The sequence below is a fragment of the Andrographis paniculata genome, unplaced genomic scaffold, assembly GCF_009805555.1.
Source record: "Andrographis paniculata isolate CXL003 unplaced genomic scaffold, ASM980555v1 Contig61END, whole genome shotgun sequence".
NCBI classification, from domain to species: domain Eukaryota; kingdom Viridiplantae; phylum Streptophyta; class Magnoliopsida; order Lamiales; family Acanthaceae; genus Andrographis; species Andrographis paniculata.
The window spans coordinates 359,690-379,492 of record NW_026137597.1 but is presented as its reverse complement, the minus strand read 5'-3'; positions in this window follow the sequence as shown (position 1 = coordinate 379,492).

Sequence of the window (19,803 nt, the reverse complement as noted above, 5' to 3'; positions counted from 1 at the left end):
TAAAAATAATTATAATATAATAAAATAATTATATATTAACATTAAGATAACTAATTAATATAATTAAAAATTTTAAAATTATAAATTTAATATTTTAAAATATGATTAAAGTGTGTAGTATTTTTTCAAAAAAAGAAATTGACGTTATACGTGGGACGCACGGAAATGGAAAGAGTGACATTATATGTTTTATAAATATTATTGAAAAATTATACTCCATTCGTCCACCTCTAAGGGTCACATTTACTTTTTGCGTCATTGTACTTAACATTAAAAATATCTTTATATTTGTATATTTTTTTTTTTACAAATAGCCTTCTATTAGTATTATAAGACACTAATGGAAGTATTTTTGCAATCTTTTCTTAATTTGTACTATGTTTTGATATAATTATTAATATTCAAATATCAACATACAAAAAGTAAATGAAACTCTTAGAGCCGGACGGACGGAGATAATAATATACATATTAATTCAATATAATAAATATATTTTTTTATTTATAAAATTATTTTTTATTTTATCAATACAATTTATCATCGTATTTAACATAAAAAGAAAAGGAAAATCATCTAAAATAAGAAATGAACAAACTTATAATCAATTTTTTTATATAATTATTAGTAAAACATTGATTCTATTTACCTACGAAATTTTTTATATTATTATGAACAATAAGGCTCCCAACACAAAGTTTTGAATTAAAAAAAAAAACTTAAAATATAATGTGATATTTTATAAAATAAAATTATATCTTATGGGATATTTTTGTAAAAACTACTACTATATATTAATCGTTAAATGTTAAAAAAAACGCATGTACAAATAGAGTTTAATTTTTTCAAAAATTATGATTAATTTTTTCTTTAATCTCACACAATATACTATCAAATAATTTATTATTATTATTTTTAAAACTTCAATCTCATATTAATATATATTTTATATTTTGTGTTGTCACAAATTGATATAGTCTTACTAGACCCGTTCCAAGTTTTCTTTAAGCTCGGAGCAAAATTAAAATAATACAATCTAAAATATACAGTGTTTTATACTTCATCCGTTTCAGCTATGATGTCCACTTTACTATAGATATGAGAATTTAGGAGGGGTAAAATTAGTAAATAATTAAGAATGCATTAGTCAAAATAATTATTGTATAATAAAAATAATTGTAAATTAAGATTAAAATAACTAATTACTCTAACTAAAATAGAAAAATTAAAAATTTTAAAATAAGCTTAAAGTGTATAATAATTTCCAAAAATGAAAAATGATAAAATAAATGGGACAGACTTAAATAGAAATGTGAACATGATAAGTGAGACGGGTGAAGTATTAACATAATAATAAAATTATTTTTTTATATATTAAAGAATCAAAACATAAATATAATTAATGTGATATTTTTAATATAAAATTAATTTTTAAGTATAATATACAAAAAATTTTATTTAATAATTTTTAAAGAAATTTTTTTATAAATAATAAAAGCCTTAAAAAATATTCTCCAAACAAAAGTATTTATTTAGTATTTTAGAATACATAATTTTTTTTAAAAATATTACCAAAAAATGTAGTAGACTATACAAATGTAAATATATAAACATTAAAATAAAAGTAACAAAAAATATATAAAATATTACTACCTATAGTATCTTCATAATTTTACATAGTTTACGACAAAAACATATAAAATTATAAAATTAAACAAGCACACTAAAACATATAAATAATGCATCATTAATAAAATAATTAAAAAGTAATATAAAAAAATAAATACAAAATAAATTTTTGTATTTAAAAACTTATACATCATCTGCCCATAATCTGCCCCACATATTATATTACACTTTTTATTTTCGTCAATCTCATATATTATGTCACTTTCTATTTTTGAAAAGTATTTTAGATTTTAATCATATTTTAAATTTTATAATTATAATTTTTAAAATTTTTATTAAACTAATTAGTTATTTTAACGTTAGTTTATAATTATTTGTTTTATAATATAATTAATTTTACTAATATATTCTTAATTAGTTAGTAATCATACCCTTCCTAAACTCTCGTGTTTACCGTAAACATGACACCATATATGGGATGGAGAGAGTATTATATATTTTATAAATTTTTTTAATAATAATAGTTGTTGAGTACAAAAATAAAATTAGGCTTTGAGCCTATGTAGGATGAATGGGTGGGCCCAGTGATGGCCTAGTGGTGGGCCATATCCATTCGGTTGGGTTGATTGCTGGGCCAAACCGACCGGACGGTTGGTCTTGCAGACCGTAAACTTATCCGAACTTGGGCCTTGGGGCGGTTGGTTGCAAAGGTCACTGACATGGAAGTGGTTTTGGACAACTTAGAGTGATAATCGACATAGAAACGGTTTTGGACGGTTCAGATTGGTAATTGACGTGGAAACGATTTTGGACAGTTCGGATTGGTTACCGACATGGAAGTGGTTCTGGATGATTTAGATTGATGCATATATTAGCAACTCAAATGAGAAAGAGCAGGCATCTTCAATCAGACATAATTCCAAGAATCTCATTGAGGGTCATATTTATTTACTGTTATTTTACACTTTCTTCAACTCTTTGTTTATCGCTTGAGAATTTATAGTTCCAGGCTTTACTGTTCAAGTTTGAAATATATTTTCAAATTTTAATTTTTATTGTTGAAATTACCATCAACAATTTGGCGACCACAGTGGAAGTTCAAAGCGAACTTATTGATCCTACGTCCAACAAGCATTTTATACAACTCCGTTCTGGTCGAATAGTCACTAAGAACCTCATGGTGGGTTTCCAGTCTCAAGGCCTTAGTACAACCGTTGGGGCCACTTCGACAACACCAACGACTATCCCCACCATGGGGGTCTCTCAAATACCATCTGAATAGTTAAATCATGTTCAACAAATGAACAATCAACAAACAAGAACAGTGCAGATAATGTTGCAAGAGCAAAAAAAACTTGATGCGAAACATGCTAGATCAAGTCTTGTCGAGAGTTACGCTTCACTCCGCGCCTTCACCTCCAGGATTGTCTCCTTTGCACCTTCAGACAAACTTCGTAGGGTTGTCATTTGTGGACAACACCATTCCAAGTGCTACAGCCCCTACTAGGACAGAGAGAGGAAAAACTCCCCTCACTTTTCCAAACAATATTCTTCTGGGGACTCGGCCTGAGTCTTTTCTGACAAGTTTATAGTGGTCATCCTCATGATCCCATTCCAGTTCCGGATCATCATCTGTTCAGACTGGACCCGGACGAAATCGCACACATTCTGAGGGTCCACTTCATTATGATTCCACAGGTCACCAATCAGCCCACATATCAATGATCGTTCCCTGAGAGAATCATCAAGGAACATCCTATTCCCATGAATTATCGACCTTCCGACTTTCACGCATTCTCGGGGGAGGATGGTTCATCTACTATTGAGCATGTGGGACGCTTCACGGCTCAGTTGGGGGAAATCGGTAATAGTCCATTTCATAAGTTGCAGTTGTTCGGTCTATCCTTGACCAAGACAACTTTCTGTTGGTTTGTCAACCTGCTATATGGGCAAATACACACATAGGAAGGATTGGAGACAACCTTTCATGCCAAGTTCTTTAATCCTGTTCCGACAGTGTCTTTAACATATTTGTTGGAAATGAGACAGATACCAGAAGAATCTTCTGCGCAGTTTATAAAAAGGATATGTTTAATGAAGGGTAGATGTCTGACTGTGATAGAGGAGAAAGAGATGACCAATCTCGTGGTCTGAAACATGCATGGATAACTACGATAAGCACTAACCGCCCATCATGCTGAAAATTTGGCTAGTCTAGCTTCTAAAGCTAGGCGTTTGGAGTCATTATTTAGGGAAAAAAAATCATAATTTTGATGCCACAAGGTTCAACAGATGGCTAGCATTGAAGTAGAATCATACATCCCAGATACCGATCCAATGGTCGAAGTAGAAGAAATGGCAACATAGATAGTCAGTGGGAAACCATATGTTTTCCAAAAATTGAAGCATATGCCGGGAACAAAGGGAAAGATCAACCAAATTTTGATAGTACCAAAGCAGATGAGTTCTTTGATATCCTCTGGCGGATGGGCAAATTTGAATTCCTAAAGGACATCGATTGGGAACAAAAGAAAAAATTAAGGGAAGGTCTTACTGCAAGTGGCATAATTCCTTCATTCATAGTACAAATAAGTGTACACATTTCAGGAAGGAGATTCAAAGGGCTATCAAAACTGGACGTTTCAAATATGTCACATTGGAGGTAGAGCAACAACTGTTCCCTAAAGTGACAATGACCACAATTGGAATTGCTCCAGATGAAGAATTACAAAACAAGGCAAGTCCGGAGGAAAACCAGAATAAAGAATTCAAGTTGAGTATAGACTGAATTGCAAAGAAGTGGGATCGCCCCAATGGAACTTATGAGGTAGAACTCAAAGTTCAGGTTTTGGTACGAGACTGGCCAATGAGGAAACCCTGTCCCGTTAATGATAAATAGAGTTGAAATAGGAAGGCATTGCTAGTTAATATTAATCCTCAATTTCCAGGTATGAATCATACTCAAATTCGGAATGCTAAACATAGATATGCTGCCAGACATGGTCTTCGTACCAAAGGAAAAATGACCCTTACTTCGGGGTCAGAATTTGGGGTCCAAACAGAAGTTGAGATCCAAAAATCTTTGGATATTCTTACGGAACATAGAACTATCAACCAAATGAAGGATCAAGAGAGGCCTGTCAAGAAAGTGAGGTGTTACAGACGTCAATATTGTAACATAATCAATATTGATACAATTATAAGAGACGCCGCCAAGGAAGGCCTGTGTATCTAGTTTTTTTAATTATATATTGTGTTCTTTTTTAATAGTTATCTTTTTCCTTTTTATTGTATATTTATTTATTTTTCTAATTGATTTGATTTTATTCTATTATAATAAATTTTTTAATTTTTAAAATTATGTCCGAATTTTGAGACTTTTGTTTTAAAAGAATATTTAGAAAATTCATACGAAAAATTATGGTGACTTTTAATATATAAATATTTTATTTTTATTGTAATATTTTCATTTTCATTGTGTATGTATTTTTTTAATTGCGTATAATTTTTTGGTACTAATCAATTCTTTTTTGTTTCTTCCTATTTTGTATGCATATTTCTAAGTAATTTGGTTGTATATTATATTCTAATATATTTTTCAATTTTGGTAGATTATCTTCGAATTTTGAATTTTTTTATTTAGATAAATATTTGAAAAATTGATACAGAAATTTAGGGTAAATTTTAATATATAAAAATTTTATTCTTATTTTAGTACTTTCGTTCTTATTGTATATATATTAGGGAAAAAATTATTTTTGGTCTCAGTATAACTAAAATGTATTAATTTTTGTCACAATATAAAACCTCATCATTTTAGTCTCATTATAAACAATTTCCATTAATTTTGATCTCACTGTTCAAAAATTAACGAAAATCGCTGACGTAGACGTAACAATATTGATGTGGGAGCTAACCTAGAAATAACATGACTGTGTACAATTGTACACGCCCATGTTGTCACACGGTCATGTACAATTATACACGTCCATATTGTCATACGATCATATATTTTTTGTTAGAAATATAATATAATAATTATAATTATATTGCAAGAATAAAATTATCGAAATAAATTCGATATCACAATAATTTTTACCGAAAAAAATTCGATAATCAATTTATCAAAATAAATTCGATAATCACAATAATTTATTGAAATAAATTTCAATAATCAATTTATCGAAATAATTCGATAATCACGTCGAGTCGATGTAGAACCTCTTTCTCGTAAAAACGAATACACCTCGGTAGTGCCTCCGGTTCGTGACACAACGTTCCCAAAGATAAAACGACATTCGTCGTCGAATTAGGTGGCATCCCAATATTTCGGAGCTCCGGCGAACTAAAATAAGACGAACTAATACCGTTTCGGAAGGCTCAAAAAGGAAGGAAAGAATAGGCCGAATGCAACCGGAATATCAATTAGAAACACACCGGAAAGGTCACCAAAAATAATATATATTAGAGAGAGGAGATGAATAATTGTTGTGTATATAAAATAGAAGAATGAGCACCATTTTTATAGGCAAACCACATAAGTAGGGAATTACTACTCCTTTAAAAACCGATGATTGATTTTTAAGGTAACCTCCAAATTAAATTTGAGTAATGACCACCATTCAATCGTATGTATTCAAATTTTCAAAATCATGTAATTTAGTGCATGATCATGATCCAAATTTAATGCATTATAATTTGTAATTGCATTGAATTTAATGCATGCATGTAAGTAATCATGCACGCATGTCCACACCAATTTATGCAATTTTAGCCGACATAAGAAGTACAATATAAATATTAAATATAAATTTCAAATATAATATATTTCTTCCGTCTGAGCTAATTATGCCACTTTGTTTGGACATAAAAATTAAAAAATAATAATATTTAAATATAAAAATGTGATAAAGTAAAAAATTAAGTAAATGTATTATAGAAAATTTATTAAAAAATTGATAAAAATGATAAGACAAGAAGAAAAAGCGATAAATTAGCTATAATTTGTTAAAATAGGCTTAATAAAATTGTGGGTAAATAAATTTGTTTACTATTAATGAATGTATAAAATTATAACAGGCAATATAAAATATAAATAAATTTAGTTTGGTTCATTTAATTGAAAAAAATAGTAAAAATTGAAATCAAATCGAATTGAACAAATATTTAATATACATGTAACCCACAACCCAAAATCAGCCTAAACTTGGTGAAAAGCAACCCAAAGTTGGCCTAACACCGCAGTTTCTAAAAGGTCAGTTCGTATGAAAGAATCTATTGGAAAGAAATTGAAGTTGTTAGAAAGGCAGGCCTAACGTAGGTGCAGTCCAAAGACATTTGCGACCCAACATACGGCTCAAAGTAGCAAACGGACCTGTTGACCCGTCTGGTCCATTGTTCAAGGAAGATCAACTTGACTTGGAAGCAGCCCAACAGAGACAGAGAGGTCAAAGAAATTGTTAGAAAATTGTTGGAGTTGTTGAAAAAAAAAATTATGGATAAAAATTTTTTCCAAACAAAATTGAAGATTTAAGACTAGATAAGATCAGATACGACATTCATCATTCATTTTCTTCTTCATAATTTCTATTTTTCTGTATTTTTTTTTCTTTCAAGAACAACATTAACTTTGACAGCTTATTTAATTAATTTTTAGCTTTCTTTTCAGCTGTTTTCTTCCCATTATTAGTCTTATTTTTTTACCTTCCTGTACCTTCAATTATTCGATGATCGTGAGATAACCTGGATTCTTTTTTTAGGAGGCCGAGGAACTCTCAAACAAATTTATTGTGGCAGACTTTTCCGATGAAACCGCCGGAGGTGATTTTTAACAACAACAATACAATAAGTGTATTTGAATTGAATTTCTACCATTAACTCAAAATTCAATTCAATTCAGTTCGACTCGGGGGTTCAAAATTACTTATGATTCCATTTGGAAATTCTAAATTCTTTTTCTGTTTAAAAATTATATGATATTTTCTTTGTGTTCTCATAATATTGCACAAGATCATTTATTTAAAAGATTATATGCAATACTTTTAAATATAAGAAAATTTCATTTAACTTTTAAAAAATTATATATAATATTTTTTAAAATATAATAAAATATCGTTTAATTTTAAAATTATGAAGTATACTTTTCAAATTATATATAAATAAATTATAAGTAATTTTATCCCCTCTCTCTCTCTCTCTCTCTATATATATAACACGTGTGATGTGATCTTTCTTTTCGCATGTGCGTGAGATTTATTGTAGGGAAAAAGTTTGTTCACCATAACTATCATGCTGGCTTACAGCTATAGCACTAATTTACACTATGAATTTATGATAGTTCAGTTAAATAATTTATTTAAGCAAAAATTAAGGTCATCCACCTAAATAAGAATAATAATAGTTCCTCGGTCCCATAACTATCTAACCGTGTGCTTTTTGTGCGAAGTTTTAGAACGTAGTAGGAATAAAGTAGAAATTACTAAAATAACCTTATTAGTATTGTGTGATATAAATGTGGTGGTATTTGTGTAATATATTGTAATTAGTGAGGGTATTTGTAACGTTAGGTAGATAGTACAATTACTAAAAAAAAGAAATGAATACTTTTTTATGAGACGGATAAAATGGAAACATGGATAATTTGTTATGGGACAGAGGAAGTAATAAAATAGACTGTTGTGTTTAGTTCTTTCTTTTTTATAAAAAAAAAACTATTTATTAATTTTTTCCAATAAAGAATTAAACTAAATTCATATATTTTTTTTTTCATTTGGATTATACTAAAGTAAATTTTATATTTCAAATATCACGTTAATACTTTTTTGTTTTTTTTTTATATTACATCAAATAACTATTGAAATTCAAACATATTATTCAATATTCAAATTCAAAATTCAAACCTGCAATCAAACATTATACATATTTTCTGATTAATATTATAAAAATATATAATATATACATATACTCACACAATGTATATGTACATGGTGTGGTTACTTCCCGTCCCAGATCATACGGTCTCTTTGAAGTTTTGTAATACATTAATAAATAATAATATTTTATTGGTTAGTGAAAGTGTAAGATGTTTTGACATTTGTGTCATTTGACTTTATGTATAAGATAATATGTATGTTTAATGATATATTTGTAATTTAAATAAAAGTTAAAGGTATTTTAATATTAGTAGACGATTATTTTTTTAAAATAAAAAAAATATACTTTGAGTGGGACATAAAAAAAATGGTAAAAGTGGTACTTGGGATGGAAAAAGTATTATAATTTATAATATTATTTTAATAAATTATATAATTATGAAACTAATTAATATCATATTTATTTGATTAAATATAGGATAATATTAATTTTTAGTACATATATTAATTGAAATAAATTAATTTCATCCAAGTAGGATTAATTATCCTTAAGTAGTGTTGAGCCCTAATTTCGAATTTTTGGATGCGGCCCATAGGAAGGCCGGCCCAAAGATGGCCAAACCTGTGGACGACCTGATTGGATGCAGAAGGATTGAATGGAGTCGGCCACAAGCCTTGACATTAGTGACTGAAATGGATCGGGTGAAGTTGAACGTTATGGTATTAGTTTCCGAACTACTTCGGCAATGAGTCGGTGGGTTTCAGAAAAGGGACTAAACACAACAGTTTCAAAGTCGTTGCATCTGTTTTCTGAATTTGTAGGCCACGGAATGGAAAACTTCCAGCAGTTAAATACACGATCAAAGTAATCGAGCGTCTGGAGGTTGAGAACGGTTCCGAGATGATGCCTATTTAAAGGCATCACTAGTAACGGAGACGGGCATCTTCAACTCAACAAGATTTCAAAGGAAATTCTATTGGGGATCATTATCTTATATATTTTTCCATATTTACTCGCTTTATTATTTTATTTAAGGGTGGTACTTAGAGACATATCACCTCAAGCCCAAAACATAGAATTCTAAATTATATTCAAATTATATATTTATTTTGTTGAAAAATCCTACACAACAAATTGGTGACCACAATGGGAGTCGAGACAAGATTATTGATGTTATGTAGAGCTGGCAATGGGTCGATTTGTATTAGGTTCGTGTCGAGTTAAATACTTTAAACGGGTTAAATTACTCAACCATAACCCGGCCTATTTATTATCGTGTCGGGTTTGTGTTGACTCGTTTATTATCATGTCGGGCTTTGGTTGACTCATGTTGGCCCGTATATATAATTAAGTCAATTTTATTTTATTCAAATTAAATTATATTTTGTCGTGTTGTCATTTTACTTTAGTTTGTATTGATTTGAGCGTAATATGTACAATGAATTAGGTTAAATTATTTGAAATCGAACTTAGTCTAAATTAATTTATGAATAAATTATTAAATTATAATTATTTTACATATATAATAAATATATTAATCAATATTAATATATTATAATCGGGTTATTGTGTCGGGTTTGAGTTGAAAGCATCAACTCTAACCCGACCCGTTTATTATCGTGTCGGGTTCGTGTCAACCTGTATACATAATAGGGCTGAAATTTTTGACCCAAACCCAACTATTTTGTGTCGGGTTCGTGTCAAATTCTCGTGTCGGGTAAGTTTTTGCCAGCTCTAATCCTACGTCTGACAAAAATTTCATATGTTTTCGGTCCGACCGAATCATTTGAAGGATCTACATGGCAAGTTCCTAGTCACAGGCTTCCGGCGCTTCAGTTGGAGTCTCTACGTCAATAGCTGCACCAACCATACCAACTCTACAAATAGTAGTCCAAGTACTTGCCGAATGGTTAGCATATGTTCAACAAATGAATAATCAACGAACGACAGTAGTGTAGACTATGTTGCGCGATCAACAAAACATGATGCAGAATGCTCGATCAAGTCTTCTCAAGAGTCACCCTGCAGTTTGTTGCTACACCACCAAGGTTGTCAACCTCCCGACTTCAAGAAAATTTTTTCGGTCCATCCTATGTGGATAGTACTATCCCAAGTGCTACCGCCCCTAATAGGGTAGACATATGAAAGAATCCCCTTACATTTCCTTAAAATATCCCATTGGGAGAAAGATCGGATGTTGTTCCTCTAGGGTATCTTCGAGAGGAGAGATCAAGAGGATAGACCCATGATCCTATTCCCATTCCCGAACATCTACCACTAAGAGTTAATCTAGAAGAAGTCGCGGAAATTTTGAGGTTACATTTTGAAGTGAATCCCCAAATAGCAAACTGACCAGCCTATCAAAGGCTATTCCCAGAAAGAATCATCAATGAGCATTCTCTCCTAAGGAATTATAGACCATGTGACTTTCATACATTTTCTGGAGAAGACGGTGCTTCGACTATCGAGCATATCGGGAGGTTCACAGCTCAATTAGGAGAAATTGAAAATAATTCCTATTTCAAACTTCAACTTTTTTGGTTGTCTTTGACGAGAACAACATTCTCATAGTTCTTCAACCTATAACCAAAACAAATACAAACATAAGGTCTAAAAGCTAAATTCTACACACGGTTTTTAATTCTACCCCAACAGTTTCCCTCACTGACCTTTTGGGAACCAATCAGATGCCAGAAGAAAATGCTCCTCAAGTCATCGAGCAAATTCAGCTTATGAAAGGATGATGTCCGATTGCCATCGACGAATGAGAAATGACCAACCTCGTGGTTTGAAACATGCATGCTCGTCTGCGGGAAGCTCTCACCATCCACAATATTGAAAATTTAGCACAATTAGCCTCCAAAGCAAGTTGGCTAGAGTCATTATTCAGGGAGAAAGACCAAAATTTCAGGAAAGGAAAGCTACAACATATGGCAAGTATAGAGTCTGAGATACATCTTTTAAATTCGGACATACCAACCAAAATAGAAGTAATGACAACTGAAATCCTCAAAAAAAAGCCATACGTATGCCCTAAACTCAAGCCTATCCCCGGGATGGAGGCCAAGAAAGATCAGCTCACTTTTGATGTATCCAAGGCCGACAAAATCTTTGACATACTTCTGACAGACAGTCAAATTCGGATACCCAAGAGGAAACAACTGGCAATGAAAGAAGAAATCAAGGAAAAACCTTATTATAAGTGGCATAATTCATTTACACACGGCACATATTAGTGTACATCCATTTTCGGAAAGACATTCAAAAAGCTATAAGAGAGGGATAGTTAAAATATGTTCCATTGGGCGTGAAAGAGCAACCGTTCCTGAAGGTTATAGTTGCGGTTTTGGGTGCCAGGGTAAGCCCAAAAGATCAGAAGATCATGGCTCAAAAACTCCAATGGAAGAAAAAACTCTGGCCTCGTGTGGTTCGAGTGACCGAAAATTCCAATCGCATTGTGGGAACTGCCAATATATGATAGTCTCAAGTATTCACAAGATTTTGTTCATTATTTGACGTGGAAGGGGAGAGAGAACCATTTTTCAAGGATAAGAAGCTTAGAAGTTTTGGGAAAGTTCACGTGGAAACTATGAAGGGATTGTTGAAGAGAGGGAAAGTAGAGAACTCAACAAAGAATGTTGCATACACTAATTATTACGATGTAATACCTTTCATCAATCTGACTGTCCACTATTATCATAAGATTTAAATAGCAAAGGGGCACATACTGGAATGGGGCTTTGAAGCCCAGTACTTCAATGAAAAAAATCCTCCAGTGGGCCTATAATGTTGGAATCTTACAATTGGTCACCCATTCAACAAAAATTCAAGCACGGCCATCGTCAAAGAGTTCTACACGAAATACTAGGCCGAGAAGTAGATTGACCATTTTTTTGTTAGGAGAGTAAATGTGGATATGATCCCGAAAGCAGTCACATCAAATATGTCGCTAAAATAAAAATTACCAATAGGCCAATCCCTGAAGGCATGTGAAGGGATGGAGAAGGCCTTTGACGAAAGAATTATGACTTTATTTTTTATCTTTTCAAAAAATTTGATTTTCATCAATAGGAAGCTATTCGAGAAGAGCATTCATGAGGAACTGAAGCCATTTTTTAAATAGGCCATGGTGTGAATCACTTGAACATCGCATCTGACCAAAATCAAGGGAAAGTATGTGTATGTAATGGTGAAGATCCTCTACAACCTGTTAACATCGCAGAGATCATCATCCACAACATCACCACATGATGAGATACCTTCATCAACACCCTCTACCATGGCCATTTGATAGTCAAATGTCATGGCCATTTGATAGTCAAATGATAACACTAATTTCAGGCATGTTCTCTTAATGATTTCTCATGCATGCCATAATTTTTAACTAAATTTGTGCTTAATGAAGTTTAAGTATATTGAAAAATATGTTTTTAATCCCTTTCTATATCATTTGATATGTCTTGGTACTTTGAGATTTTTTTGCAATTAGAGGCATACAATGAGAAAAATTGCTTTGCATGGAAAATAGTCTAACAATGTCGTATGTTAACCTATCACATTGTCAGATCATGAAAACCTTCGCACTTGGGTATGAATAATTAAAACTCAAATGCCAAAGAAAGTACAATGCTAAATTTGAAACTCGCCACAATCCGCATGAGAATAAATCTCTGCCATTGAAAGTAGCATCTGTTAGAATGGATAGCTTAGGATCGTTATGTAATACCCCGATTTTTGGAGTCTATAAAATAATATTATTATAGCAAATAAATATTTTTATAATATTTTGGAATCAAGAAATTAATATTCTGGAATAAATTTTATTCTTATTTTATATATTGATTATGATTGAAAAGACTGTTAAACGGATAAATATTGATGAGGATAAATATATAATATAATATATAATTTAATAATATAATATAATAAATAAATAAGATAAAGATGTTAATGATAATAATAATATAATATAATAATAATAATAATAATAATAATATAATTATATATATAAATCAACTTACCTGCAAAGCGAAGGAAGGCAGAAGAAGAACTGCGAAGGAGAAGAAGAGAAGGAAGAAAAGAAAGAAAGAAAAAGATTTAGCCGTTCGATTTTGATTTTGACTTCGGTATTGTATTATTTATTTTACGTAGAATTTAATTATAGATTTTTAATATGAATTTCTTGGGAATATTAAATTATAAATTCTTCAAAAATTCATAACCAGCTATTTGGCTATTTAATCGACGAATTTCTTCAGCTAATAGCCTATTCGTAGTCCTAGTATTACATTCTGAGAATTTCGTATCGATCCGAGCCGAATTGAAAACGGCAGTGTATTGCACCTGCCTGTTTATTCATATCTTTCAGTATTTTTATTTAATAATCGGGCGATATAAATATTATGAGGTATAAGAGTTTTATAGCTAGAATATCATAGTCTACTAAATATAAAAGTTTGAAACCCAACGAGCTAACTATAGAAATTAGCTTTTGAATAAGCAGGTAGCTCCTATGTATAAGTATATAACTCAGCTGATTTGAGTAAATAATAAGATAGGTGTACGTTGTAAGAGATTTGGGTGAAATTGCGGGAGCTAGGGAGTGTCGATAAGAGGTAAGCAGTAGGGAATTAAATCTAATTTTAAGAAATTAGGTATACATGTTGCATGCGATTCTGATTAATATGTTAATGTGATATTATGTGAATCATTTTATCAATGCATATATGTATTTATATATATGTGAGCGTATGCATGCGGGAGACTTCACGGTTTATGATATTTGATATACGTATTTGATCGCATTGGTGAATTTATGAAAAAGAGGATAGGTGAGTTGTCTCACCAGCCCTTTTCGGTAAATTCACTTATTTGGCATGTTGCACACATATTGCACAGTTTATCGGATATGATTTATGGATCTATCGTCTAGTCGTCGTGTGCGGTAGTGCTAGGCGAGGGCATCATCTGGGGTTAGGATATTCGACCCCGATGTACCGTAACACTTTGGCGATAGTGGGAAATAGTAGTCGGACAACTGGGTGACTTAGTCGCACGGTTATTCAGGGATTAGACCCATTGTAGTTGAGACGTATTTTGTCTAATCATTCGTGTTCGGTGTTGTTTCACTCATTGGGCTGGCCACTGGTGAGGTCTACCGGTAGTTTAGGATCATATGTCAAACTCCAAACGTGATCCCGTTAGGGCGCGCGAGGAGTAGAGTTTCCGGGTTTTCCTTGGGTGATTCCAGGTTGCACGGATTCTACTACATTACACGGGATAGGGCTAGTCAGTGGGGGTCCTATCTTCGCTATCACAGACTATGGGGCGTCTTGTGGTTAATGGCGACAACGTTCGGCTATCCATGTATTGATTGTGGGAGTCGTATGGTGGGTATATGGAAGTGACCGGATGACCGTTATATTATTATGGGTTTATCAGGTCCTTCCTTGAGCCGAGGATTTTCCGGCTATTTATTGATGATGGTTTAGTGAGCTTGTGATTACGGGGCCGAGGGTATTCCGGCTACTCACTTAGACAGATGTAGTGAGCCTATGATTATGGAGCCGAGGTTATTCCGGCTGCTCACTTTGGCGGATATATATATGTGAGTGTGCATTGCTGTCGAGTTTGATATCTGTATTGCATCATTTCACTATTGGCATGACATGACACGTATTTTATGATTAACGGGAATTAGACTTTATTTTAAAAAGGTGTGAAATGACATATTTCACGTTAGTTCTTAAAATGGATTTAATTCTGGACTGCTTCTAAGATAATATTTGTTTCAGGTATGCATGGCACATCCGAGACAGGGGACCTCTCGAGATATAGAAAGATGGGCTGAGTGAGTGAACTTACGTCTATTGTATTATATGTAAATTTTTAATCGGAAAAACCTCTTGTTAAGGGGTGTGTTTTGTAAATATTTATAAATCAGATTCTGTTATATAATAATGCGCTTTTATGGTAATTTTAGCCTTAACATTGTATTGTGGGGCCCGAAGTAGGAGGTGACGACCTCATGATGTAGTGTGGCGGTAGCATTTCCAGTCTGAGCCAACTGGGGGTGTTACAAGTTGGTATCAAAGCCTAGGTTTGGTAGATTTTGGCTCTTTGGATTGAAAAGGTTTTGAAAATAATTATGATATTGAATTGGTTTGGCGAGGTTTGGGTTTTGTAGGTGCATTCATGTTAACGTGGTTTATGCTTTAATGTTATATCTGGTTTAGTTGTGTTGCTGAATTGATATTGAATCAGGGAAGTCGGGGGGGAGGGGGCAGTATGTCAAATTCTCGAGGTGATGGGTTACGTAGGGCTATTCGAGGCCCAGAGCTAGATCCTTTGTCTGATGAGTCACAATATCCTATGCCAGAGCATGTACCAATAGAGGCACCTAGTCAGGATTTTTTCCAGCAGTTTATGGTTGCGATGATGCCTCAACAGAGGAGTTTTATTGATGTTGTGATGCAGCATAACCCGCCAACATATTCTGGTTCCGTAGAGCCTGGAGTTCTTGAGTTTTGGGTTGAAAAGATGGAAAAGATATTTCGTGTTGTTCAGGTTCCACCAGATCAACGAGTCAATATTGGGGCTTATTTCTTGGAAGGTCGAGCAAATCGGTGGTGGTTAGGTGAGGAAGCTACAGGAGTGGACCAAGTGGATATGAATTGGGATGAGTTTAAAGCAAAATTAAAAGCTAGGTTTATACCGTCTCATGTTCAAAAATCAAAGAAGCAAGAACTGCTGGACTTGAAGCAGGGTTCGATGTCAGTCGAGGACTATTTTGTAAAGTTCAATGAGCTGGAGATGTATGTTCCTGACTACTTTTCCTGTGAGCGAGATAGAGTTGATCATTTTGTAGATGGGTTGCAGCAGAGGATTCAAGAAGCTTTAGCTGTGTTGGATATCAGTTCGTTATATGAGGCTTACGAGCGTGCTGCTTGATTCTATCAGAAGCAAGAAGTCAGACAGAAGGCAGTGAGAAGGAAATGGGGTATCAACATCAGCTTCGAGATAAAGGAAAAACTAAGGTGGAGGACGAACCAAAGGGTAAAAATAAATGGTGGCAAATATTTAGGTCTGGGCCATCGTATAAAGGGATTTCGATTAAAGAACCGAGTCAAGAGAGGTTTCAATAATCGGTGGTTGTTTGTCGACGTTGTGGAACAAGTCATTCAGGTACCCGTTGTGATAAAGTTTCATTAACATGTTTTAAGTCTGGTGGTAGTGGTCATATTGCCAGGCTATGCCCAAGTGTGGTAACTGCAAGGGAGTTTCCAGAACCGAGATTTAGGCCATGGCAGCCGCCATCTTCACAGTCACAGGGGAGAGGATTAGGACCATCATGGCGAGGTGGTCGAAGCCAGTCACGTCCATCATCTAGGCAGCTAGGCAGAGGACCTGACCAGCGTGGCAGAATAAATGTGGTTACCCAAACAGAGGCTGATCATCACCCATGTGAGGTTTTAACGGGTAGATTTCTTGTTTGCAGTTTGTCAGCTCTTGTGTTATTTGATTCGGGTGCAACATTCTCATTCATATCTAAACGTTTGGTTAAAAGATTGGGTCTGAATTCATCGGTAGAAGTGGTAGTGGAAGTTTTACTTCCATCAGGAGAAGTACTGGAGTGCCGAGAACTCTATATGCAAATTCCGATTAGTATTGGGGGAGTTGATTTTGCTACTAACTTGTTGAGTATGAAGTTATCCGAGTTCGATGTGATACTGGGGATGGATTGGTTAATGGCATATCAAGCTCAATTTGATTGTCGAAAAAGATCAATTTCGTTGGTTGGAGCGATGGGTGAACAAGTGAGCTATGCAGGATCTGCAAGACGACCTTCTATGAAGGTAATTTCATCCCTATCATTTCAAGCACTTATTTGTAAGGGGTATCCGGTATATATGTGTGAGGTAAGAGATTTGAAGCAAGGGGAGCAGCGATTGCAAAATATTCCTGTGGTTCGAGATTTTCCTGATGTATTTCCTGATGATATTCCTGATATGCCACCAACTCGTGAAGTAGATTTTACTATTGATATTGTGTCAGACGTCGAGCCAGTATCAAGAGCCCCATATCGCATGGCACCATTAGAACTCGCTGAACTTAAATTGCAACTACAGGATTTACTGGATAAAGGTTACATTCGTCCTAGTACATCGCCTTGGGGTGCTCCAGTTTTATTTGTGAAAAAGAAAGATGGAAGCTTAAGGTTGTGTATTGACTACCGTGGGCTGAATAAAGTAACGGTAAAGAATAAATATCCTCTTCCGAGAATTGATGATCTATTTGATCAACTGAGAAGTGCAAGTGTATTCTCCAAGATTGACTTGAGGTCTGGATATTATCAACTAAGGGTTGCAGAGCATGATATTCCTAAGACAGCCTTTCGCACTAGATACGGTCATTATGAATTTACGGTTATGTCCTTTGGCTTGACCAACTCCCCGGCTGCGTTTATGGAATTGATGAATCGAATTTTTCAACCATACCTTGATCAGTTTGTAGTGATATTTATCGATGATATCTTGGTATATTCTCCAGATAAAAAGACACATGCAAAACATTTGTGTGTGACACTAAACACACTGCGTGCGAGGAAGTTATATGCCAAGTTATCCAAATGTGAGTTTTGGTTGAAAAAGGTTGCTTTCTTGGGGATGTGATTTCTGGTAAGGGTATCTCAGTAGATCCTTCTAAGGTTGCGGCAATCTCGGATTGGCCAAGACCTATCAATCAATCAGAAGTAAGAAGCTTTTTGGGTTTGGCAGGGTATTACCGAAGATTCGTTCTTGATTTTTTGAAGGTTGCGAAGCCATTAACTAAATTGTTGAAGAAGGACACAATGATTAATTGGGATCGTGAGTGTGAGTCTTCTTTCTTAGAATTGAAACATCGATTAACTTCACCATTAATCTTGGCTTTACCAGTAGAGGGTGAGGATTTTGAAGTTTATAGTGATGCTTCGAAAAGGGGATTGGGATACGTCTTAATACAGAATCAAAGAGTTATTGCTTATGCGTCACGACAACTAAAACCTCACGAATAGAATTATCCTACACATGACCTGAAGATGGTAGCAGTTGTGTTTGCTTTGAAGATTTGGAGGCACTATCTTTATGGTGTCCATTGTAGAATGTTTACTGACCATCAGAGTCTGAAATATATCTTCACCCAAAGAGAATTAAATTTAAGACAAGGAAGATGGTTAGAATTGGTGAAGGATTATGATCTCGAAATTGTATATCATGAAGGCAAAGCAAATGTTGTAGCCGATGCCTTGAGTCGAAAACCAATGCATAAGTTGGGTTATATGTCAGTTGCCGATGAACTGTATCAAGATTTAGCACGGATGGAAATTGAAGTACTTGGACGGGGCATGACGCGGGGATATTTGCAAATTATGCAAGTTGAGCCTGAAATTTATGATCATATTAGAGCGGCTCAAATAGAAGATAATAAGATGGTCGAGTTGGCTATAAAAGTTCAGTGCGGTCAGACTCAAAAATTTAATATTGCTTCAGATTGGAGTCTTCGATTCCATGGGAGGTGGTGTATCCCAAAGGACCGAAGCGATTTGAAGGAGAAAATTATGAGTGAGGCTCTTAATACACCACATTCAGTGCATCTAGGAGGGATTAAAATGTATCAAGACTTACGTCAATATTTTTGGTGGAAGGGCATGAAGAAGGATGTAGCCAAATTCGTTGCGCAATGTTTAAACTGCCAAAAGGTAAAAGCAGAACATCAGAGACCGATGGGGTTGCTACAGCCTTTAGAAGTTCCGCTCTGGAAATGGGATTCTATTGCAATGGATTTTTTGACAGGACTTCCAAGGGCGAAGTCGGGAACAAATGTAATTTGGGTGATTATAGATAGATTGACTAAGTCAGCAGTGTTCATCCTAGTACGTATGACTTGGAGCATGCAGAAGTTGGCCAAATTATATGTTCATCATGTGGTTAAACGACACAGTATTCCTGAGGTAATCATATCGGATCGTGATCCATGTTTCCAATCTCGATATTGGCAAAAATTGCAAGAAGCCTTTGGTACTCAGTTGCATATGAGTACTGCATTTCATCCAATGACTGATGATCAATCAGAGCGAACTATCCGTATTCTGGAAGATATGCTAAGAGCTTGTGCAATAGAATTTCAAGGAAGTTGGGAGGACCACTTGGATTTAGTGGAATTCTCATATAATAATAGTTATCAAACAAGTATTGGAATGGCTCCTTTTGAAGCTCTTTATGGACGAAAATGCAGGACTCCTTTAAGTTGGGATGACATGAGTGA